The 24,875-nt window shown below is 42.8% G+C and overlaps 3 protein-coding genes across 3 annotated transcripts in view; 1 reads left to right on the plus strand and 2 right to left on the minus strand.

The window, feature by feature from the left end:
• Positions 1-24,875, minus strand: part of LOC138644847 (gamma-crystallin 1-like) — a 404,828-nt gene that overhangs the window by 293,055 nt on the left and 86,898 nt on the right. The gene's annotated exons all lie outside the window — the stretch shown is intronic.
• LOC138644848 (gamma-crystallin-3-like) overlaps positions 1-24,875 on the minus strand; it is a 241,728-nt gene that overhangs the window by 129,949 nt on the left and 86,904 nt on the right. The gene's annotated exons all lie outside the window — the stretch shown is intronic.
• Positions 17,099-24,875, plus strand: part of LOC138646105 (protein unc-93 homolog A-like) — a 100,814-nt gene continuing 93,037 nt past the window's right edge. The window contains exon 1 of the mRNA XM_069735570.1: positions 17,099-17,145. The gene's annotated coding sequence lies outside the window, so the exon portion shown is untranslated. The remainder of the gene's footprint in view (positions 17,146-24,875) is intronic.

Raw genomic sequence — 24,875 nt, forward strand, 5'->3', positions numbered from 1 at the left:
TATTTGCAATGTGGTGTTGACTTTCTCTATTATTTTGGTAATTAATGATTTTATTATTTTCATTATTTTGCATCTTCTCGGCAATAATATAAAGAAGACGCGACAGGACAACACTCGGTGGATGCCATATGTGTGTTTTCAATTTAAAAAAACTTTCAGTTAACTACTTGCAGGAGAAAGTAATTGTAGCTGGTGGCCATTTTTAGTACTGTACCAGATTAGAGTTGTGTGTTTGTTTTTAATGTTAAAATGTCTGCATTTGATATCTCACCAGTATTTTCTTTTTTATAAGCAAAATACTTATTTTTATATTTTCTGATGTTGGTTCCAGGGGTACACGGCCAGCAGTGCCCTGGTCAGTGTAGTAGTAGTTGAAAAAATGGACCGCAGACAGGCATCGAAGGCCTAAAATAATAACACATGGCTGTAGGCAATTTTAAATTGGTTCCAGGGGTACACGGGCAGCAGTGACCTGGTCAGTGTAGTAGTAGTTGAAAAAATGGACCGCAGACAGGCATCGAATGCCTAAAATAATAACACATGGCTGTAGGCAATTTTAAATTGGTTACAGGGGTACACGGACAGCAGTGACCTGGTCAGTGTAGTAGTAGTTGAAAGAATGGACCGCAGACAGGCATCGAAGGCCTAAAATAAAAAAATTGGGCTGGCTGTAGGCAATTTTAAATTGGTTCCAGGGGTACACGGACAGCAGTGGTGTGGTCAGTGGAGGCCTAGTGGAAGGAGTGACCGCAGACAGGCATCGAAGGCCTAAAATAATAACACATGGCTGTAGGCAATTTTAAATTGGTTCCAGGGGTACACGGACAGCAGTGGTGTGGTCAGTGGAGGCCTAGTGGAAGGAGTGACCGCAGACAGGCATCGAAGGCCTAAAATAATAACACATGGCTGTAGGCAATTTAAAATTGGTTCCAGGGGTACACGGGCAGCAGTGACCTGGTCAGTGTAGTAGTAGTTGAAAGAATGGACCGCAGACAGGCATCGAAGGCCTAAAATAAAAAAATTGGGCTGGCTGTAGGCAATTTTAAATTGGTTCCAGGGGTACACGGGCAGCAGTGGTGTGGTCAGTGGAGGCCTAGTGGAAGGAGTGACCGCAGACAGGCATCGAAGGCCTAAAATAATAACACATGGCTGTAGGCAATTTTAAATTGGTTCCAGGGGTACACGGGCAGCAGTGACCTGGTCAGTGTAGTAGTAGTTGAAAAAATGGACCGCAGACAGGCATCGAATGCCTAAAATAATAACACATGGCTGTAGGCAATTTTAAATTGGTTACAGGGGTACACGGACAGCAGTGACCTGGTCAGTGTAGTAGTAGTTGAAAGAATGGACCGCAGACAGGCATCGAAGGCCTAAAATAAAAAAATTGGGCTGGCTGTAGGCAATTTTAAATTGGTTCCAGGGGTACACGGACAGCAGTGGTGTGGTCAGTGGAGGCCTAGTGGAAGGAGTGACCGCAGACAGGCATCGAAGGCCTAAAATAATAACACATGGCTGTAGGCAATTTTAAATTGGTTCCAGGGGTACACGGACAGCAGTGACCTGGTCAGTGTAGTAGAAGTTGAAAGAATGGACCGCAGACAGGCATCGAAGGCCTAAAATAAAAAAATTGGGCTGGCTGTAGGCAATTTTAAATTGGTTCCAGGGGTACACGGGCAGCAGTGACCTGGTCAGTGTAGTAGTAGTTGAAAGAATGGACCGCAGACAGGCTTAGAAGGCCTAACATAACAAACTTGGGCTGGCTGTAGGCACTTTTAAATTGGTTCCAGGGGTACACGGGCAGCAGTGGTCTGGTCAGTGGAAGTCTAGTGGAAGGAGTGACCGCAGACAGGCTTCCAAGGCCTAACATAACAAACTTGGGCTGGCTGTAGGCACTTTTAAATTGGTTCCAGGGGTACACGGGCAGCAGTGGTCTGGTCAGTGGAAGTCTAGTGGAAGGAGTGACCGCAGACAGGCTTCCAAGGCCTAACATAACAAACTTGGGCTGGCTGTAGGCACTTTTAAATTGGTTCCAGGGGTACACGGGCAGCAGTGGTCTGGTCAGTGGAAGTCTAGTGGAAGGAGTGACCGCAGACAGGCTTCCAAGGCCTAACATAACAAACTTGGGCTGGCTGTAGGCACTTTTAAATTGGTTCCAGGGGTACACGGGCAGCAGTGGTCTGGTCAGTGGAAGTCTAGTGGAAGGAGTGACCGCAGACAGGCTTCCAAGGCCTAACATAACAAACTTGGGCTGGCTGTAGGCAATTTTAAATTGGTTCCAGGGGTACACGGGCAGCAGTGACCTGGTCAGTGTAGTAGTAGTTGAAAGAATGGACCGCAGACAGGCATCGAAGGCCTAAAATAAAAAAATTGGGCTGGCTGTAGGCAATTTTAAATTGGTTCCAGGGGTACACGGACAGCAGTGGTGTGGTCAGTGGAGGCCTAGTGGAAGGAGTGACCGCAGACAGGCATCGAAGGCCTAAAATAATAACACATGGCTGTAGGCAATTTTAAATTGGTTCCAGGGGTACACGGACAGCAGTGGTGTGGTCAGTGGAGGCCTAGTGGAAGGAGTGACCGCAGACAGGCATCGAAGGCCTAAAATAATAACACATGGCTGTAGGCAATTTTAAATTGGTTCCAGGGGTACACGGACAGCAGTGGTGTGGTCAGTGGAGGCCTAGTGGAAGGAGTGACCGCAGACAGGCATCGAAGGCCTAAAATAATAACACATGGCTGTAGGCAATTTTAAATTGGTTCCAGGGGTACACGGGCAGCAGTGACCTGGTCAGTGTAGTAGTAGTTGAAAGAATGGACCGCAGACAGGCATCGAAGGCCTAAAATAAAAAAATTGGGCTGGCTGTAGGCAATTTTAAATTGGTTCCAGGGGTACACGGGCAGCAGTGGTGTGGTCAGTGGAGGCCTAGTGGAAGGAGTGACCGCAGACAGGCTTCCAAGGCCTAACATAACAAACTTGGGCTGGCTGTAGGCACTTTTAAATTGGTTCCAGGGGTACACGGGCAGCAGTGGTCTGGTCAGTGGAAGTCTAGTGGAAGGAGTGACCGCAGACAGGCTTCCAAGGCCTAACATAACAAACTTGGGCTGGCTGTAGGCACTTTTAAATTGGTTCCAGGGGTACACGGGCAGCAGTGGTCTGGTCAGTGGAAGTCTAGTGGAAGGAGTGACCGCAGACAGGCTTCCAAGGCCTAACATAACAAACTTGGGCTGGCTGTAGGCACTTTTAAATTGGTTCCAGGGGTACACGGGCAGCAGTGGTCTGGTCAGTGGAAGTCTAGTGGAAGGAGTGACCGCAGACAGGCTTCGAAGGCCTAACATAACAAAATTGGGCTGGCTGTAGGCACTTTAAATTGGTTCCAGGGGTACATGGGCAGCAGTGTATGGTCAGTGGAAGTCTAGTGGAAGGAGTGACGGCAGACAGTCTTCGAAGGCCTAACATAACAAAATTGGGCTGACTGTAGGCACTTTTAAATTGGTTCCAGGGTAACACGGCCAGCAGTGGCCTGGTCAGTGTAGTAGTTGTAGAAAGAAGGGACCGCAGACAGGCTTCGAAGGCCTAACATAACAAAAATGTCAAAACAATGGTATTGTCAGTGCCAGGCATTGAAGGATGTCAGCGGCTAGACTACACATTGGTGAAGCTGTGAGAGATAATTTTGCTAGTGGTAGAGCACTGTTTGAGCTGGGGGGGGGAACTGTCTTGTGGCCGGCGGTACAGGCACAGGGCCCCTCATATTACAACGGTGTGTCTGACGTTGGGTGCGCACCACCACCGCCAGAGACACTTTATTGTACTATGAGGGACCCAGTGGCAGTGCCGTCGACCAAAAGCGGCCACACCCACCTCTTCAGACAAACAGCACTCTCAAGGGTCCAAGCGCAAAGTGGCGATAGCACGGCCCCGTGTGGGGAGTTTGGCCATTTCGTGAGGTGGAAACATGTCGTATGCTGGACAATCAGGTGAAGAAAATTACGAGATTGGAAAAGTCATTCAGAATAGTCCACAGGCAAGACCTTTTCATAGGAAAGCTAGGTGTCAGCCGGGCAGGGTGGGGCAAAAGATTTTGAAATCCAGTTGTGGTTCATTTTAATGAAGGTTAGATCATCTACATTTTGGGTAGCCAGACGAGTCCTTTTTTCTGTTAGTATTGAACCTGCAGCACTGAATACTCTTTCTGATAGGACACTAGCTGCCGGGCAAGCAAGCTCCTGCAATGCATATTCTGCCAATTCTGGCCAGGTGTCTAATTTGGATGCCCAGTAATCAAATGGGAATGACGGTTGAGGGAGAACGTCGATAAGGGATGAAAAATAGTTTGTAACCATACTGGACAAATGTTGTCTCCTGTCACTTTGAATTGATGCTGCAGTACCTGTCCTGTCTGCGGTCATAGAAAAATCACTCCACAACCTGGTCAGAAAACCCCTCTGTCCAACGCCACTTCTGATTTCTGCCCCTCTAACACCTCTGGTCTGCTGGCCCCTGGAGCTCGTGTGAGAACGATCACGGGCGCTGTGTGCAGGGAATGCCAGAAGCAAACGGTCAACAAGAGTTGATTGTTTTGTTGCTAATATTAGTTCCAAGTTCTCATGTGGCATAATATTTTGCAATTTGCCTTTATAGCGAGGATCAAGGAGGCAGGCCAACCAGTAATCGTCATCGTTCATCATTTTTGTAATGCGTGTGTCCCTTTTGAGGATACGCAAGGCATAATCCGCCATGTGGGCCAAAGTTCCCGTTGTCAAATCTGCGGTTGTGCTTGGTTGAGGGGCAGTTGCAGGCAAATCTACGTCACTTGTGTCCCTCAAAAAACCAGAACCCGGCCTTGCCACGCCACCAATTTCCCGTGCCCCCGGGAAAGCTTCCTCATTAAAAATATACTCATCCCCATCATCCTCCTCATCCTCCACCTCCTCTTCGCCCGGTACCTCGTCATGTACACTGCCCTGACCAGACAATCGCTGACTGTCATCAAGGCTTTCCTCTTCCTCTGGTGCAGACGCCTGATCCTTTATGTGCGTCAAACTTTGCATCAGCAGACGCATTAGGGGGATGCTCATGCTTATTATGGCGTTGTCTGCACTAACCAGCCGTGTGCATTCCTCAAAACACTGAAGGACTTGACACATGTCTTGAATCTTCGACCACTGCACACCTGACAACTCCATGTCTGCCATCCTACTGCCTGCCCGTGTATGTGTATCCTCCCACAAAAACATAACAGCCCGCCTCTGTTCGCACAGTCTCTGAAGCATGTGCAGTGTTGAGTTCCACCTTGTTGCAACGTCTATGATTAGGCGATGCTGGGGAAGGTTCAAAGAACGCTGATAGGTCTGCATACGGCTGGAGTGTACAGGCGAACGGCGGATATGTGCGCAAAGTCCACGCACTTTGAGGAGCAGGTCGGATAACCCCGGATAACTTTTCAGGAAGCACTGCACCACCAGGTTTAAGGTGTGAGCCAGGCAAGGAATGTGTTTCAGTTGGGAAAGGGAGATGGCAGCCATGAAATTCCTTCCGTTATCACTCACTACCTTGCCTGCCTCAAGATCTACAGTGCCCAGCCACGACTGCGTTTCTTGCTGCAAGAACTCGGACAGAACTTCCGCGGTGTGTCTATTGTCGCCCAAACACTTCATAGCCAATACAGCCTGCTGACGTATGCCAGTAGCTGCCCCATAATGGGAGACCTGGTGTGCAACAGTGGCAGGTGCGGATGGAGTGTTTGTGCGACTGCGGTCTGTGGACGAGCTCTTGCTTCTGCAGGAGGACGAGGAGGAGGAGGAGGAGGGGGTGCGAACGGCTACAGACAACTGTTTACTAGACCGTGGGCTAGGCAGAACTGTCCCAAACTTGCTGTCCCCTGTGGACCCTGAATCCACCACATTTACCCAGTGTGCCGTGATGGACACGTAACGTCCCTGGCCATGCCTACTGGTCCATGCATCTGTTGTCAGGTGCACCTTTGTGCTCACAGATTGCCTGAGTGCATGGACGATGCGCTCTTTAACATGCTGGTGGAGGGCTGGGATGGCTTTTCTGGAAAAAAAGTGTCGACTGGGTAGCTCGTAGCGTGGTACAGCGTAGTCCATCAGGTCTTTGAAAGCTTTGCTTTCAACTAACCGGTAGGGCATCATCTCTAACGAGATTAGTCTAGCTATGTGGGCGTTCAAACCCTGTGTACGCGGATGCGAGGCTAAGTATTTCCTTTTTCTAACCATAGTCTCATGTAGGGTGAGCTGGACTGGAGAGCTGGAGATCGTGGAACTAGCGGGGGTGCCGGTGGACATGGCAGACTGAGAGACGGTGGGAGATGGTATTGTTGCCGCCGGTGCCCTAGATGCAGTGTTTCCTACTACGAAACTGGTGATTCCCTGACCCTGACTGCTTTGGCCTGGCAAAGATACCTGCACAGATACAGCAGGTGGTGCGCTAAATGGTGGTCCTACACTGCCAGAAGGGATGTTGCGTTGATGACTAGCTTCATTGGCCGAGGGTGCAACAACCTTAAGGGACGTTTGGTAGTTAGTCCAAGCTTTCAAATGCATGGTGGTTAAATGTCTATGCATGCAACTAGTATTGAGACTTTTCAGATTCTGACCTCTGCTTAAGGAAGTAGAACATTTTTGACAGATGACTTTGCGCTGATCAATTGGATGTTGTTTAAAAAAATGCCAGACTGCACTCTTTCTAGCATCGGATACCTTTTCAGGCATTGCAGACTGAGCTTTAACCGGATGGCCACGCTGTCCTCCACCAGGTTTTGGCTTTGCCACGCGTTTTGGGCAAGATACGGGCCCGGCAGATGGAACCTGTGGCGATGTTGATGCCTGCTGCGGCCCCTCCTCCTCCTCTGCTTCAGAACTGCTGCCGCCTGCACCCTGTTCCCCCAATGGCTGCCAATCGGGGTCAAGAACTGGGTCATCTAATAACTCTTCTTGTACCTCCTGCGCAACTTCGTCTGTGTCACCGTGTCGTTCGGTGGTATAGCGTTCGTGATGGGGCAACATAGTCTCATCAGGGTCTGATTCTTGATCAGCACCCTGCGAGGGCAATGTTGTGGTCTGAGTCAAAGGACCAGCATAGTAGTCTGGCTGTGGCTGTGCGTCAGTGCACTCCATGTCAGATTCAATTTGTAATGGGCATGGACTGTTAACTGCTTCACTTTCTAAGCCAGGGACGGTATGTGTAAAGAGCTCCATGGAGTAACCCGTTGTGTCGCCTGCTGCATTCTTCTCTGTTGTTGTTTTTGCTGAAGAGGACAAGGAAGTGACTTGTCCCTGACCGTGAACATCCACTAACGACGCGCTGCTTTTACTTTTACCAGTTTCACGAGATGAGGCAAAAGAGCTAGAGGCTGAGTCAGCAAGATAAGCCAAAACTTGCTCTTGCTGCTCCGGCTTTAAAAGCGGTTTTCCTAATCCCAGAAAAGGGAGCGTTCGAGGCCTTGTGTAGCCGGACGACGAACCTGGCTCCACAGCTCCAGACTTAGGTGCAATATTTTTTCCCCCACGACCACCTGATGCTCCACCACTACCACTACCCTCATTACCAGCTGACAATGAACGCCCCCGGCCACGACCTCTTCCACTAGACTTCCTCATTGTTTTAAAAACGTAACCAAACTAACGTTATTTGTTGCAGTCACACAACTTACACGGTGAGCTATAACTTCAGTATGATTTAGCTACCCCTTTACAGGTTGGTGAGACCACAGCGAAAATCAGGCCCAATGTTACACACTCTTTTTTTGGTGGCTGCAAATTAGAGAGATGCCCCACACGCAGGACTGTCACTGAAGCACAAATGTTAATATTAATGTCACACTATTATTTTTTTTTTATTTTTATTTTTTTCAGGAACACTTTAGAAACCCCCCCAAAAAAAAAAAATAGATTTTTGCAGGGAGAATTTAGAAAACAAATGTAACAAACTATATGCTTTCTATGGGCCACTGAGTGAGAGATGACGCACACAGGAATCAGGAGTGGCACACAAGCCCAGAGGCCAATATTTTTCTACCAATGATTGATGGAGTTATTTTCTCTGGTAGATTTTGGAACCCAAATCAAGGAAAAAAAATGTAGGCTTTCTATGGACCACAATTGGAGAGAGAGAGAGAGAGAGATGGCACACCCAGGAGTCAAGACTGGCACACAAGCAGAAAGGCCAATATTAATCTCCCACTGTTTTTTTTTTTTTTTTTTTTTTTTTTTTTTTTTTCAGGGAGACTTTAGAAAAAAAAATAATAAAAAAAATATGATTTTATCAGGAAGAATTTAGAAACCAAATAAAATAAAATGATTTTTTCAGGGAGAATTTATAAAACAAATAAAAACAAAAATAGGCGTTCTATGGCCCACTGACTGAGAGATGACGCACACAGGAGTCAGGAGTGGCACACAAACCCAGAGGCCAATATTTTTCTACCAATGATTGATGTAGTTATTTTCTCTGGTAGATTTTAGAACCCAAATCAAGGAAAAAAAATATAGGCTTTCTATGGACCACAATTGGAGAGAGAGAGAGAGAGAGAGAGAGAGAGAGAGAGAGATGGCACACCCAGGAGTCAAGACTGGCACACAAGCAGAAAGGCCAATATTAATCTCCCACTGTTTTTTTTGGTTGTTTTTTTTTTTTTTTTTTTCAGGGAGACTTTAGAAAAAAAAATAATAAAAAAAATATGATTTTATCAGGAAGAATTTAGAAACCAAATAAAATAAAATGATTTTTTCAGGGAGAATTTATAAAACAAATAAAACCAAAAATAGGCGTTCTATGGCCCACTGACTGAGAGATGACGCACCCAGGAGTCAAGACTGGCACACAAGCAGAAAGGCCAATATTAATCTCCCACTGTTTTTTTTGGTTGTTTTTTTTTTTTTTTTTTCAGGGAGACTTTAGAAAAAAAAATAATAAAAAAAATATGATTTTATCAGGAAGAATTTAGAAACCAAATAAAATAAAATGATTTTTTCAGGGAGAATTTATAAAACAAATAAAACCAAAAATAGGCGTTCTATGGCCCACTGACTGAGAGATGACGCACCCAGGAGTCAAGACTGGCACACAAGCAGAAAGGCCAATATTAATCTCCCACTGTTTTTTTTTTTTTTTTTCAGGGAGACTTTAGAAAAAAAAATAATAAAAAAAATATGATTTTATCAGGAAGAATTTAGAAACCAAATAAAATAAAATGATTTTTTCAGGGAGAATTTAGAAAACAAATAAAACCAAAAATAGGCGTTCTATGGCCCACTGACTGAGAGATGACGCACACAGGAGTCAGGAGTGGCACACAAACCCAGAGGCCAATATTTTTCTACCAATGATTGATGTAGTTATTTTCTCTGGTAGATTTTAGAACCCAAATCAAGGAAAAAAAATATAGGCTTTCTATGGACCACAATTGGAGAGAGAGAGAGAGAGAGAGAGAGAGAGAGAGAGAGATGGCACACCCAGGAGTCAAGACTGGCACACAAGCAGAAAGGCCAATATTAATCTCCCACTGTTTTTTTGGTTGTTTTTTTTTTTTTTTTTTCAGGGAGACTTTAGAAATAAAAATAATAAAAAAAATATGATTTTATCAGGAAGAATTTAGAAACCAAATAAAATAAAATGATTTTTTCAGGGAGAATTTAGAAAACAAATAAAACCAAAAATATGCGTTCTATGGCCCACTGACTGAGAGAGAGAGAGAGATGGAACGCTTAGTACTGGCACACAAGCCCAAAGGGCAATATTAATCTCCCTTTTTTTTTCCAGGGAGAATTTCTGAAACCCAAAAAAAAAATAAAATAGGCTTTCTATGGCCCACTATTTGTGAGAGAGATGGGACGCTCAGGACTGGCACAGATGGCACGCTCAGGACTGGCACAGAAGCCCAGAGGCCAATATTAATCTCCCTTTTTTTCTGGGAGAATTTATAAAACCAAAAAAATATTTAAATAGGCTTTCTATGGCCCACTATTTGTGAGAGAGATGGCACGCTCAGGACTGGCACAGATGGCACGCTCACAACTGGCACACAAGCCCAGAGGCCAATATTAATCTCCCTTTTTTCAGGGAGAATTTCTAAAACCCAAAAAAAAAATAAAATAGGCTTTCTATGGCCCACTATTTGTGAGAGAGATGGGACGCTCAGGACTGGCACAGATGGCACGCTCAGGACTGGCACAGAAGCCCAGAGGCCAATATTAATCTCCCTTTTTTTCTGGGAGAATTTATAAAACCAAAAAAATATTTAAATAGGCTTTCTATGGCCCACTATTTGTGAGAGAGATGGCACGCTCAGGACTGGCACAGATGGCACGCTCACAACTGGCACACAAGCCCAGAGGCCAATATTAATCTCCCTTTTTTCAGGGAAAATTGATAAAACAAAAAAAAAAATTAAATAGGCTTTCTATGGCCCACTATTTGTGAGAGAGATGGCACGCTCAGGGCTGGCTGGCACAGATGGCACGCTCAGGACTGGCACACAAGCCCAGAGGCCAATATTAATCTCCCTTTTTTTCTGGGAGAATTTATAAAACCAAAAAAATATTTAAATAGGCTTTCTATGGCCCACTATTTGTGAGAGAGATGGCACGCTCAGGACTGGCACAGATGGCACGCTCACAACTGGCACACAAGCCCAGAGGCCAATATTAATCTCCCTTTTTTCAGGGAAAATTGATAAAACAAAAAAAAAAATTAAATAGGCTTTCTATGGCCCACTATTTGTGAGAGAGATGGCACGCTCAGGGCTGGCTGGCACAGATGGCACGCTCAGGACTGGCACACAAGCCCAGAGGCCAATATTAATCTCCCTTTTTTTCTGGGAGAATTTATAAAACCAAAAAAATATTTAAATAGGCTTTCTATGGCCCACTATTTGTGAGAGAGATGGCACGCTCAGGACTGGCACAGATGGCACGCTCACAACTGGCACACAAGCCCAGAGGCCAATATTAATCTCCCTTTTTTCAGGGAAAATTTATAAAACAAAAAAAAAAATTAAATAGGCTTTCTATGGCCCACTATTTGTGAGAGAGATGGCACGCTCAGGGCTGGCACAGATGGCACGCTCAGGACTGGCACACAAGCCCAGAGGCCAATATTAATCTCCCTTTTTTTCAGGGAGAATTTATAAAACCAAAAAAAAAAATAAATAGGCTTTCTATGGCCCACTATTTGTGAGAGAGATGGCACACTCAGGACTGGCACACAAGCCCAAAGGCCAATATTAATCTCCCACTGTATTTTTATCAGGGAGAATTTATACACCCCACAAAAAAAAATACAGAAAAATGAAAAGGCTTTCTATGGCCCACTATGTGAGAGAGATGGCACACACAGGGATGGCACTCTAGCAGAAATGCCAAATTGCCAATCTTAATCTCCCACCAAAAAAAAAAAAAAAAAAAAAAACAGGGAATGTCCTACAATTACTATCTCCCTGCCTGCAGTAATCTCAGCCAGGTATGGCAGGCAGCTACTATCTCCCTGCCTGCAGTAATCTCAGCCAGGTATGGCAGGCAGCAATAAGGAGTGGACTGATGCACAAATGAAATAAAAAGTGTGGACAAACAAAAAAGATAGCTGTGCAGAAAGGAAGGAACAAGAGGATTTGTGCTTTGAAAAAAGCAGTTGGTTTGCACAGCGGCGTACACACAGCAATGCAGCTATCAGGGAGCCTTCTAGGGCAGCCCAATGAGCTACAGCGCTGAGGGGAAAAAAAAAAAAAAAAAAACTTCCACTGTCCCTGCACACCGAGGGTGGTGTTGGACAGTGCAAATCGCTGCAGCACAAGCGGTTTTGTGGTTAATGGACCCTGCCTAACGCTATCCCTGCTTCTGACAAAGCGGCAGCAACCTCTCCCTAAGCTCAGATCAGCAGCAGTAAGATGGCGGTCGGCGGGAACGCCTCTTTATAGCCCCTGTGACGTCGCAGACAGCAAGCCAATCACTGCAATGCCCTTCTCTAAGATGGTGGGGACCAGGACCTATGTCATCACGCTGCCCACACTCTGCGTTTACCTTCATTGGCTGAGAAATGGCGCTTTTCGCGTCATTGAAACGCGACTTTGGCGCGAAAGTCGCGTACCGCATGGCCGACCCCGCACAGGGGTCGGATCGGGTTTCATGAAACCCCGACTTAGCCAAAAGTCGGCGACTTTTGAAAATGTTCGACCCGTTTCGCTCAACCCTACTGGTAAGCCTGCAGAGTGCACAACTGATCTGACACAATGCACAGCAAAGTGTCAGATCAGCGATCTTACACTATAACATGATGCCACCCCCCTGGGGCAATGTTATAGTGTAAAAAAAAAATATTGACGTGTAAAAAAAATTAATAAAAAAAATAAATATTGTTCCTAAAAATACATTTCTTTATCTAAATAAATAAAACAATAAAAGTACACATATTTAGTATTGCCGCGTCCGTAACGACCCAACCTATAAAACTGTCCCACTAGTTAACCCCTTCAGTAAACGCCGTAAAAAAAGAGGCAAAACGCTTTATTATCACACCGCCAAGCAAAAACTGGAATAACACGCAATAAAAAAGACAGATATAAATAACCATGGTACTGCTGAAAACGTCATCTTGTCCCGCAAAAAACAAGCTGCCATACAGCATCATCAAAGAAAAAATAAAAAAGTTATAGTCCTCAGAATAAAGCGATGCAAAAATAATTATTTTTTCTATAAAATAGCTTTCATCGCATAAAAGCACCAAAACATAAAAAAATGATATAAATGAGGTATCGCTGTACCCGTACTGACCCAAAGAATAAAACGGCTTTATCCATTTTACCAAACGCGGAATGGTATAAACGCCTCCCCAAAAGAAATTCATGAATAGCTGGTTTTTGGTCATTCTGCCTCACAAAAATCGGAATAAACAGCGATCAAAAATTGTCACATGCCCGAAAATGTTACCAATAAAAACGTCAACTCGCCCCGCAAAAAACAAGACCTCACATGACTCTGTGGACCAAAATATGGAAAAATTATAGCTCTCAAAATGTGGTAACGCAAAAAATATTTTTTGCAATAAAAAGCGTCTTTCAGTGTGTGACGGCTGCCAATCATAAAAATCCGCTAAAAACCCCACTACAAAAGTAAATCAAACCCCCCTTCATCACCCCCTTAGTTAGGGAAAAATTATAAAAATGTATTTATTTCCATTTTCCCATTAGGGTTAGGGCTATGGTTAGGGCTAGGGTTAGGACTAGGGCTAGGGCTACAATTAGGGTTGGGGCTAAAGTTTGGGTTAGGGTTGGGGCTAAAGTTAGGGTTAGGGTTTGGATTACATTTACGGTTGGGAATAGGGTTGGGATTAGGGTTAGGGGTGTGTCAGGGTTAAGGGTGTGGTTAGGGTTACCGTTGGGATTAGGGTTAGGGGTGTGCTTGAAATAGGGTTTCAGATATAATTGGGGGGTTTCCACTGTTTAGGCACATCAGGGGCTCAACAAACGAGACATGGAGTCCGATCTCAATTGCAGCCAATTCTGCGTTGAAAAAGTAAAACAGTGCTCCTTCCCTTCCGAGCTCTCCCGTGGGCCCAAACAGGGGTTTACCCCAACATATGGGGTATCAGCGTACTCAGGAGAAATTGGACCCCAAAAGTTGTTGTCCAATGTGTTCTGTTACCCTTGGGAAAATACAAAACTGGGGGCTAAAAAATAATTTTTGTGGAAAAAAAAGATTTTTTATTTTCACGGCTCTGCGTTATAAACTGTAGTGAAACACTTGGGAGATCAAAGCTCTCACAACACATCTAGACAATTCCTTGGGGGGTCTCGTTTCCAATATGGGGTCACTTGTAGGGGGTTTCTACTGTTTAGGTACATTAGGGGCTCTGTAAGCGCAATGTGACACCTGAAGACCATTCCATCTAAGTCTGCATTCCAAATGGCGCTCCTTCCCTTCCAAGCTCTGCCATGCGATCAAACGGTGGTTCCCCCAACATATGGGGTATCAGCATACTCAGGACAAATTGTATAACAACTATTGGGGTCCAATTATCCTGTTACCCTTGGGAAAATACAAAACTGGGGCTAAAAGTAATTATTGTAGGAAAAAAAAATGTATTTTCACGGCTCTGTGTTATAGACTGTAGTGAAACACTTGGGAGTTCAAAGCTCTCACAACACATCTAGCTGAGTTCCTTAGGGGGTCTACTTTCCAAAATGGTGTTACTTGTGGGGGGTTTCAATGTTTAGGCACATCAGGGGCTCTCCAAACGCAACATGGCGTCCCATCTCAATTCCAGTCAATTCTGCATTGAAAAGTCATATGGCGCTCCTTCCCTTCCGAGCTCTGCCATGCTCCCAAACAGTGGTTTACCCCCACATATAGAGTATCGGCGTACTCAGGACAAATTGTGCAACAACGCTTGCAGTCCAATTTCTTCTCTTACCCTTGGGAAAATAAAAAATTGGGGGCGAAAATATCATTTTTGTGAAAAAATATGATTTTTCATTTTTACGGCTCTGCATTATAAACTTCTGTGAATCACTTAATGGGTCAAAGTGCTCACCACACATCTAGATAAGTTCCTTAGGGAGTCTACTTTCCAAAATGGTGTCACTTGTGTGGGGTTTCAATGTTTAGGAACATCAGGGGCTCTCCAAACGCAACATGGCGTCCCATCTCAATTCCAGTCAATTTTGCATTGAAAAGTCAAATGGCGCTCCTTCGCTTCCGAGCTCTGCCATGCACCCAAACAGTGGTTTACCCCCACATATGGCATATCAGCATACTCACGACAAATTGTACAACACATTTTGGGGTACATTTTCTCCTGTTACCCTTGGTAAAATAAAACAAATTGGAGCTGAATAAATTTTTTGTGAAAAAAAGTTAAATGTTCATTTTTATTTAAACATTCCAAAAATTCCTATGAAACACCTGAAGGGTTAATAAACTTCTTGAATGTGGTTCTGAGCACATTGAGGGGTGCAGTTTTTAGTATGGTGTCACACTTTGTTATTTTCTATCATATAGACCCCTCAAAGTGACTTCAAATGAGAAGTGGTCCCTAAAAAAATGGTGCTGTAAAATGAGAAATTTCTGGTCAAGTTTTAACCCTTATAACTCCCTAACAAAAAAAATTTTGGTTCCAAAATTGTGCTGATGTAAAGTAGACATGTGGGAAATGTTACTTATTAAGTATTTTGTGTGACATATCTCTGTGATTTTATTGCATAAAAATTCAAAGATGGAAAATTGCGAAATTTTAAAAATTTTCACCAAATTTCCATTTTTTTCACAAATAAACGCAGGTAATATCAAAGAAATTTTCCAACTGTCATGAAGTACAATATGTCACGAGAAAACGGTGTCAGAATCACTGGGATCCGTTGAAGCGTTCCAGAGTTATAACCTCATAAAGGGACAGTGGTCAGAATTGTAAAAATTGGCCCGGTCATTAACGTGCTAACCACCCTTGGGGGTAAAGGGGTTAAACTATTCTCAATAGATTTCAACACAGTTTGATTTTTCAACAATAACATTAAATGCAAAATACAGTGTTATTACTTGGTAACTTATGTTACAAAAAAAAGAAAGGCAATTGTCCTTCATGAGTCTGCCAAATTTTCTGTTCTGGTAAAAAGGGGAGAAGCACTATTTTTATTGTATTAAAACACCGTAGTCCCAGCAACTTTAAAAAATATATTTTAACCTCTCAACTTAAAGCAACAGTTTTTATTGCAAGAAATATAGATAACTTACGTTACCGTACAGTATAGTAACTTTCGCTACTAAGCTGATGGTAACTTACGTTACAATATGTTACCATCCATTGGGTTAAACTTATAGTAAGGTAAGTTACCATCATCTTTGTAATGTAAGTTACTATATTGTGTTGTAATGCAAGCTACCATGGAATGACCCTGGGCCAGATGGAAAAGACGGGAAAAGTGAATGACTCCACCAGAAAGAACGTCCTCTGTAAGTCACCATCGATAACTCTGCAGTAATCTCTATATATCCTGCAGGACTGGTATCTACCACTATATGTCACCAAAAGGCGGTCATATCAGTGCTGGTCTTTGCATAGACTTTTATTTTCAATAACAGGGCGGTCATTTAATGACGTTCCCCTATACCACCAGAGTCATAATCATGATTACCTGGTTAGGGGCCACAGGCGGAAGCAGACAAAAAGGGCCCCTGTGCAAGAATAATATATGATCCCTTTGCGGCCCAAGAGCTCCTAAAAATGAAAAATTGCACCTTATTTGGAGGTAGAAATGGGCCCCTTTACCTCTTGCACCTGTGTGCAGCTGCGCAAGTTGCACCAATGATATGTCCTCCTGTTAGGGGCCTTCTCAGATGTTTGCCCATCCCCCCTGAGCTGAACCCCTAGCTACGCCTCTGAAGTAGAGTAATGATAAAAAAAAAAAAATCTGTCTCTGAATAATTCAAACAAAATAAAATTTGGTTTCAGCTACATTCAATGTTCAGTATTCGGTTACTTTTTTACCATAGCATAAGCCAAAACTAGGAGTGGAACAATGAGAAGGAATTTCTGTATTTTTGACCCACTCCTGGTTTTGTTTTACAAACAGTGAGGCTAAACACTCACCAAATACTGAGTGCGTGCATGTGGCATCAGCCTATTCTCCAAGAAAAGATTGAAGACTGATTTTAGGTAACAAAGGTGTGCTGATGAGACTGCTAAAGGTAGCAGAACTGTGCAGTACAGGAATAAAGTTATTGAAACCTTTTGGAATTTAAAGTGAGTATGTTTTTCCCTTTTATAAATGAAAAGATTCACAATTATATATGTCTGCTCTTGCTATATATCTGTATATCTAGTGTTACATCAAAAATGCTAAATTGAAAATCTTATTGAAACAATTGCATAATCAATTAATACCTTATGATCCGAGGAGCTTTGTAATTGATGGTTACATAATACGAATTACAGATTTAAGACAGGTTAAATATGCTCAGCATGATCGAGAAATGGAAAAGAACGTGATTATATTTGCTGAATAAATTGGCAGTACATTGTTCTAATCCCTCCCCAAACATTATTATGATATTCTATAAAGGTATCCCATCTGCAAACATACAGCGGTCATATTATATAAATGAGCCATTGGTGTAGCTGGATCGTGCTGTCTCTGAGTAAGTACCATTCTATTTATATCACTTACTACTTTAATATTCTAAAATAATTACTTATCATTTGTAGCAAATTAGAATGTCAAATTTTGAAAAATAATTAAGCATGAGAATGTAAAAATAGGTTATCTCCACACAGAAAATCTATAAGGGCAAATCCACACCAAAAGGTACAGATTCTACAGCAAAAATGCTGCAAATTACCCATGAATTTTATCCATTGCAGTGCAGAGGGAGAAATTTGTCAAAATTATTAGCAAAAATTAATTTAATTTGATTGACAAATTCCTAACCTATCCCTGTGACTTTTCTAGAGCCTATTGTAGGGATTTCACTCACTCAGGTGCGACGGCTGACACTCAGGAGGCACGTTCCTTTAAAAGTTCACAGGGTTTATTGCTTCATAAACCACATGGCAAAATAACAGAAAGCAAATAGCCTTTGGCTCAGGGAAAGAAAAACAAGTGTCCAGTCCTTCAGGCTCAGTCCTGGAGCCTTAACACACTCTGGAGGGTTTTACCTCCACACATATCTCCTGTGTAAAGCATTAGCCTGTCTTATATAGAGCTAACCACACCCAGGAATCCATCACATGATTGGTCATGTGGTTTGACATCACCCCACAGGTCCTGAAACACACACACATATATATATATATATATATATATATATATATATATATATATAGACATGGTTATGTGCAATAAAGAAAACACTCCGGGTTACATCACAGCAACACGCCACCTATGTGACACATACCTCCCGTCGACTACACAACCTTTAGCCAAGCTACACTATTCATGAGATTTTGTAAAGTCTCATTCACAATATCGCCACTATATTACACATCATATATTCTGGACAAATATCTGGCTGGAAAATTTGCTGCGCATCTGACCCATGTGAACATTCTTACAAGTGTTTAAAACCATAGCATTTTTATTTACGGTGTCTCCATTTATTGCTGGAAGTAAAAAGTGTTGTAAACTTTTATTGCTGTGTGCGTCCATGTAAACACGCTTTTGTTTTTTGATAACTGATTTTACATTGTTTTGTTTTTAAAATCATTATGAAAGTTAATACATTTTTCTTTTTTCCCAATTAACTTAAATGAACCGCAACAACCAAAAATGTAGAATAACAAAATTCACGAAAATTCTTACAAGACATTTTTTTTTATTGCAACATAAAAACAACAAAAAATACATGCTCTGGTCATGGGTCAGCAAGGTTTCCTGTTGTTTCAGTTTTTCTACTGCACAGTTTTTTCCATTAAAATTAACAGGAAAAACTAACAGGAATGATGCAACAATGGAGTTGCCACCCACTCAGCAATCAATATTTTTTTGATATAACAACTACATTGTAGATACTTAGACACTTTGCTAAAAAAATAACTTAAAGGGACTCTGTCACCTGAATTTGGAGGGAACAATTTTCAGCCATAGAGGCGGGGTTTTCGGGTGTTTGATTCACCCTTTACTTACCCGCTGGCTGCATGCTGGCTGCAATATTGGATTGAAGTTCATTCTCTGTCCTCCGTAGTACATGCCTGCACAAGGCAATCTTGCCTTGCCTTGCCCACCTGTCCAGGCAAACGGCATTCACACGGGTGCTTGAGCCAGGTGGTGACCACTGCCCTGTGGGGGGAGTCAGCCCATTTAGGAAGGCATAAAAATGGCCTATGGTGGACATTCAGCAGCTTCAAATGGCGGAATTGGAGAAGTCAGTAAGAGGAGGCCAAAAGCAAGACATTTTTCAGGCAAGCTATGTGTCAGCAGGAGAAGGTGGGGCAAAATAATTTGAAATCCATGATTGGTTCATTTTAATGAAGGTTAGATCATCAACATTCTGGGTAGGCAGACATGTCCTTTTTTCGGTCAGTATTGAACCAGCAGCACTGAAGACTCTTTCTGATAGCACACTAGAAGCAGGGCAAGCGAGCTCCTGTAATGCATATTCTGCAATTCAGGTTTGGTGTCTATTTTAGATGTCCAGTAATCAAATGGGAATGACCTGTGAGGGAGAACATCGATAAGGGAGGAAAAGTAGTTCGTAACCATACTGGACAAATGTTGTCTCCTGTCACTTTGAATCGATGCAGTGGTAGAAAGTGGCTGGAAGATATACGAAAAAATACAAGGACTGTAGTACAATTTCAATCTCCCTACAATGATCTCAGGACAAGTATGGCAGCAATAAAAAGGACTGCTGCACACAAAAGTGTGGACAAAGAAACAAGAGAACTGTGCAGAAAGGAGCAACAGGATTTTTGCTTTTAAAAAAGCAGTTGGTTTGCACAGCGGCGTGCAAACAGCAATGCAGCTATCAGGGAGCCTTATAAGGCAGCCTAATAAGCTACAGAGCTGATGCACAAAAATATAGCCTCCACTGTCCCTGCAAACAAATGACAAACTGAGTGTTTTTTGTATTACTATTCTCTTTTGTGTCTTCAGGTTTCTTGGTGGTGTGTGAACATGTTCCTACAGACTTGTTCACTGTGCAAGTAGCCCATGTGTTCCTGTTTCCATAATTGTTCTCTTGTGTCTACAAGACTGGGGAGTTATCCACCACTCCTCTTGGGCTATCTGCACAAAAGCTGTTCTACTCTGTATGCACACATGGATTTTTCCTCTCTGAACCCTGTTCACACAGGTAATATACAGATGATCAGGTTTTTAAATACATCAGATAGGGATTGCATACATTAGTTAGGACTGCTCTGATAAGGGTATACCGTGAAGTTTGGTAGAGCAGCTTAGTATACATTTTTTGCAAAAAACGTATCATCCAAATACCCTGTTTTTTACATCTTTTACTAGCACTTGCGGATTACTGCGATTTTTTTTCAAACTGAGTGTTTTTGGTTTTACTATTCTCTTTTGTGTCTTCAGGTTTCTTGGTGGTGTGTGAACATGTTCTTACAGACTTGTTCACTGTGCAAGTAGCCCATGTGTTCCTGTTTCCAAACAAATGGTGGTGTTGGACAGTGGAAATCGCTATAGCACAAGCAGTTTCGGGGCTTATTCTTCCCTCCCTAACTATATCCCTTCTTCTGATGAAGATGCGGCAACCTCTCCCTATGCTACGATCGGCAGAAGTAAGATGGCGGTCGGCGTGCACGCCCCTCTATAGCCCCTGAGACGCCGCAGAAAGCAAGCCAATCACTGTCATGCCCTTCTCTAAGATGGTGGGGACCGAGACCTATGTCATCATGCTGCCCACACTCTGCGTCCTCCTTCATTGGCTGAAAAATGGCGCTGAAAGCGTCATATGAAACGCGACTTTGGCGCGAAGATCGCCAACCTCATGGTCGATCCCACACTAGGATCGGGTCGGGTTTCATGAAACCCGACTTTGCCGAAAGTCGGCAATTTTTGAATTTGTCCGATCCGTTTCGCTCAACCCTAGTAATGATAGTTTCACATTTATTATTCTCCCCTTGTTTTTCCTTTTCCCCAGTATTCTTCCTTAATTCCAGACAATTCCCCTTCTCCCCTCCCTCCCCCCACCTCTCTTGTTTAACCTTTGTGTCACCGGATCAGTTCGCTTCCATTCATGACACGGCCGCTGCTTTTGGCGATCACATAGAGCATGCGCTGTTCAGGACGACTTTGTAACTTCCAGCCCCATGCACAGAGTGACATCTAGTATTTCACACTTGCGTTCCAGGTCGCGATGATCTAGAAGTCAGTGTTTGATTTGAAGGAAGTCTGATGAGCGGCGCATGCGCAATTGAACTCGGATTAGTGCCAACATGAGTTGCAGCTGTTATCATGCTATTTAAAGGTACTCATTGCGCACATTACACACGTACCCCCATTTGAGGAAGCCAGTAAGGTGAAACGGCGCTGTCAGGGTGTAGTTGAGGTGTGCCTGTGGCCGGGACATATACTGATGTAAGTTAATTAGCAACCTTTGACTCTTTTGGCAGCCCTACAATATGTGCACTTATGCACTTTATGGTTTAATAGGCTCACATTTACTGTGGTACAATTGTGATTGCTTTGTCATAGATGATGGCATTGCTTAAAATGTATTATCATTTTGCACTTTATAGTATTCATATGAATGCCACCGCCAATGACACATTAGTTCATATGATGTAATTTTGAATCAGTGTTTGTGATCAATTGCTGCCTTAAATTACATAGTAACATAGTAACATAGTTAGTAAGGCCGAAAAAAGACATTTGTCCATCCAGTTCAGCCTATATTCCATCATAATAAATCCCCAGATCTACGTCCTTCTACAGAACCTAATAATTGTATGATACAATATTGTTCTGCTCCAGGAAGACATCCAGGCCTCTCTTGAACCCCTCGACTGAGTTCGCCATCACCACCTCCTCAGGCAAGCAATTCCAGATTCTCACTGCCCTAACAGTAAAGAATCCTCTTCTATGTTGGTGGAAAAACCTTCTCTCCTCCAGACGCAAAGAATGCCCCCTTGTGCCCGTCACCTTCCTTGGTATAAACAGATCCTCAGCGAGATATTTGTATTGTCCCCTTATATACTTATACATGGTTATTAGATCGCCCCTCAGTCGTCTTTTTTCTAGACTAAATAATCCTAATTTCGCTAATCTATCTGGGTATTGTAGTTCTCCCATCCCCTTTATTAATTTTGTTGCCCTCCTTTGTACTCTCTCTAGTTCCATTATATCCTTCCTGAGCACCGGTGCCCAAAACTGGACACAGTACTCCATGTGCGGTCTAACTAGGGATTTGTACAGAGGCAGTATAATGCTCTCATCATGTGTATCCAGACCTCTTTTAATGCACCCCATGATCCTGTTTGCCTTGGCAGCTGCTGCCTGGCACTGGCTGCTCCACGTAAGTTTATCATTAACTAGGATCCCCAAGTCCTTCTCCCTGTCAGATTTACCCAGTGGTTTCCCGTTCAGTGTGTAATAGTGATATTGATTCCTTCTTCCCATGTGTATAACCTTACATTTATCATTGTTAAACCTCATCTGCCACCTTTCAGCCCAAGTTTCCAACTTATCCAGATCCATCTGTAGCAGAATACTATCTTCTCTTGTATTAACTGCTTTACATAGTTTTGTATCATCTGCAAATATCGATATTTTACTGTGTAAACCTTCTACCAGATCATTAATGAATATGTTGAAGAGAACAGGTCCCAATACTGACCCCTGCGGTACCCCACTGGTCACAGCGACCCAGTTAGAGACTATACCATTTATAACCACCCTCTGCTTTCTATCACTAAGCCAGTTACTAACCCATTTACACACATTTTCCCCAGACCAAGCATTCTCATTTTGTGTACCAACCTCTTGTGCGGCACGGTATCAAACGCTTTGGAAAAATCGAGATATACCACGTCCAATGACTCACCGTGGTCCAGCCTATAGCTTACCTCTTCATAAAAACTGATTAGATTGGTTTGACAGGAGCGATTTCTCATAAACCCATGCTGATATGGAGTTAAACAGTTATTCTCATTGAGATAATCCAGAATAACATCCCTCAGAAACCCTTCAAATATTTTACCAACAATAGAGGTTAGACTTACTGGCCTATAATTTCCAGGTTCACTTTTAGAGCCCTTTTTGAATATTGGCACCACATTTGCTATGCGCCAGTCCTGCGGAACAGACCCTGTCGCTATAGAGTCCCTAAAAATAAGAAATAATGGTTTATCTATTACATTACTTAGTTCTCTTAGTACTCGTGGGTGTATGCCATCCGGACCCGGAGATTTATCTATTTTAATCTTATTTAGCCGGTTTCGCACCTCTTCTTGGGTTAGATTGGTGACCCTTAATATAGGGTTTTCATTGTTTCTTGGGATTTCACCTAGCATTTCATTTTCCACCGTGAATACCGTGGAGAAGAAGGTGTTTAAAATGTTAGCTTTTTCCTCGTCATCTACAACCATTCTTTCCTCACTATTTTTTAAGGGGCCTACATTTTCAGTTTTTATTCTTTTACTATTGATATAGTTGAAGAACAGTTTGGGATTAGTTTTACTCTCCTTAGCAATGTTCTTCTCTGTTTCCTTTTTGGCAGCTTTAATTAGTTTTTTAGATAAAGTATTTTTCTCCCTATAGTTTTTTAGAGCTTCAATCATGCCATCCTGCTTTAGTAGTGCAAATCCTTTTTTTTGTACTGTTAATTGCCTGTCTTACTTCTTTGTTTAGCCACATTGGGTTTTTCCTATTTCTAGTCCTTTTATTCCCACAAGGTATAAACCGCTTACACTGCCTATTTAGGATGCTCTTAAACATTTCCCATTTATTATCTGTATTCTTATTTCTGAGGATATTGTCCCAGTCTACCAGATTAAGGGCATCTCTAAGCTGGTCAAACTTTGCCTTCCTAAAGTTCAGTGTTTTTGTGACTCCCTGACAAGTCCCCCTAGTGAAAGACAGGTTCTTGGCCACGGTTTGTGTTCACCTAGCCATTTTGAGAGTATCCCTTTGCTTATTTTATATAATTTTTAATTATTCTGAATAAAATATTACTTTTAAGCGCATTTTTGCCTATGCCTCTTTATCCCCTTTAGAACAAAACGGGATTTTGTTTATTATGATTGATATATGAGGTTGGTTCATACTGTGATGGACTCTTGTGATGCATATTATTTTAAAGTCAGGTCCCCTATTGTATGACAATAGGAGCAGAATCATTTTTTTGGTGGCCTCTGGATAGGGCCTCTTTGACACACTAGATTCTGCAAATTATTTTAAGGTCAAGTCCCCTACTGTATGATGTTTAGCAACAGAAAACATTTTGGTTATGTGTGTGAGATCTGCAGACAGCTTCATTTCAACCCAACAAAATGACAGTGTGATGAGGTGGGCTGTCTAATTTTTTGCAACTGAATAATTATATATTTTTTTTTAAGGGCATTAGTTCTGCAGACAGTTTCATATCACCACAGCACTAAATGACAAAGTGGGATACAGCAGGCTGATTCACATTTAGCTAGTGAAAAAATATTATTTAGAATGCTATACTCGTGCATGGAGTACAATGGAAGCAGTGCACAACACACTTGTAGGACATGTGCCCTGCTGTTTTTTTCTATGGACCTCAGTAATGGCCAAAAAAATGCTATAAGGTAAATCTAACAGCCACACTGAACACTAGCTAGCTACACTATCTGACTGATATACAATTGCCTAACTAACTTGTTAAAATCCTGCTAGTAACAGTGCCAGCATCAGGAGCAGCCTCTCTGCGCTATTAGGCTACTTTCACACATCCAGTTTTTGCCTTCAGGCATAATCCAGCCATTTTAGAGAAAAATGGATCCTGTGCAAATTGTTAAAAACTGATACACCTTATCAGTTTTATGCTGGATCCGATTTAGTTTATCTGGTCATCAGTTTGGACGAGAGAGAGAGACTCCAGAATGGAAAACGAAGCTATGGGGCATGCTCAGTGTACAAATACTGGAATCGGTGGCCGGATCCAGTCAAATCACTTCACGTTTCATCCATTTATCGCTGGAACCGTCGCTGGGCGTTTTTTCGCCGGACAGAAAAAAACATTCCTCTGTACGTTTTCTCTGTCCGCCGGAAAAGTAATTTTTGCCAGATCTGGCAAAAAAAGTGAAACATGTGTCCATCAGGAGGAATCCGGTGCTAATACAACTCTATGAGAAAAAAAACGGCGAAAAAAAAACGGATCAGTTTTTTTCTAAACTTGCTGAATTGTGCCTGACAGCAAAAACCTGAAGTGTGAAAGTAGCCTAACAG

The sequence above is a fragment of the Ranitomeya imitator genome, chromosome 7 (genome assembly GCF_032444005.1).
Source record: "Ranitomeya imitator isolate aRanImi1 chromosome 7, aRanImi1.pri, whole genome shotgun sequence".
Taxonomy (NCBI): domain Eukaryota; kingdom Metazoa; phylum Chordata; class Amphibia; order Anura; family Dendrobatidae; genus Ranitomeya; species Ranitomeya imitator.